The sequence below is a fragment of the Cryptomeria japonica genome, chromosome 5, assembly GCF_030272615.1.
Source record: "Cryptomeria japonica chromosome 5, Sugi_1.0, whole genome shotgun sequence".
Classification (NCBI taxonomy): Eukaryota; Viridiplantae; Streptophyta; class Pinopsida; order Cupressales; family Cupressaceae; genus Cryptomeria; species Cryptomeria japonica.
Window position 1 is genome coordinate 534,090,560 of NC_081409.1, and position 1,586 is coordinate 534,092,145.

Here is a 1,586-nt window from a genome sequence, read left to right on the forward strand (position 1 = left end):
CATGTTTAGGCTACATACATAGGCACCTCAAAGTGGGGGTAAAATATAATGGTGAAATTTGCATGCTCATTCAAATTTTCATTTAGTTTTGGCCCATTTAATTGAATGAATTAATATAATTATATATCAAAAAGTGGTATTCTCCATCTCTATTTTCACACATTTGACCTTATCCCAGCCTTATTTGTGTCTATTTCCGCATATTCATAATATTATGAGTCAAATACATGTTTAGGCTACAGACATAGGCACCTCAAAGTGGGGGTAAAATATAATGGTGAAATTTGCATGCTCATTCAAATTTTCATTTAGTTTTGGCCCATTTAATTGAATGAATTAATATAATTATATATCAAAAAGTGGTATTCCCCATCTCTATTTTCACACATTTGACCTTATCCCAACCTTATTTGTGTCTATTTCCACACATTCATAATATTATGAGTCTACACTACTCTGGAATCATTATGACTACACTACTCTGGAATCATTATGAGTCTAGTTTTGCATTTCCCCATCTTGAGTCAATCTTATAGTGTTTAATCTCAATCCATTCAAATTCAAAATTGTCAACTCACCCTTACCTACTAGCCCTTAGGAGTCAACACACTTTTACATGACTTATTGTTGTCTTGGCATTTATAGATATTCCTTTTTGCAATTAACACATTCATAAATCAAACTACTACAAATATAAAATTTTCTAGAACACTTTCAATTTAAAGTAATAAAAAGAAACCACTCCATCAAAATCTACACATTGTCTCTTCCCACATTCACCCGAGACCATAATGTTGGTCCAAAAGGGAGTTGATCAAGGAGAATGTAACTCGTGTAGAGTATTTTAGATATTCAGAATTACATCAAACTAGGTTGCAAACAGTTATTTTGTCTACTATATCAAATCTACTTCTTAGATATATTAAGATAGTGAACATCACGAAGACATCAATGTTAAGATACTGGTGTATCGATTAGCTACCATATTCTGACAGCAAATTGAGAGCTAACTGCATCTATGAATAAATGAATGAATGATTTTACTGACGTCCATGAGACTGATCAGTCTATGTTTCTCTGATTTATATATTAATTTGTCATTTCCCAACTCAATAAAATCTAAATTAACTGTATAATATTGTTTACATTGCTTAATTAACCTAGATTTATATACAAAAGATTTTTGTCCCATACAACCACTGTCCTTGTAACCATAAATGGCATCTACACAATTTGATTGTTGTTGTAACGTGCTTTCAACGATTAGGCTCAAGCTGCAAGTTTTCTGGTTATGTACCACATTCATGCACTTCGGGCACAATGAAACTTTCTTCTTCTGGTAGTCAGCACAAGAAATTCAAATTCTGGGTGTTAGTGCACCACATGTATGTATGCACTGTGCAGAGTCATAAACATCCATTGAACCATGGCCTCCACCGTTAGTGGAATACTATAAGAATAGTTAAGTACAACATAGCATATCTATAGCAGTAAATAATATATCACACTTAGTTTAAGCATCCTCTGATCAGATATCAAAAGTATATAAGAAAGAAACAGACCAAAATCTTCCTGTCAAAGAACAA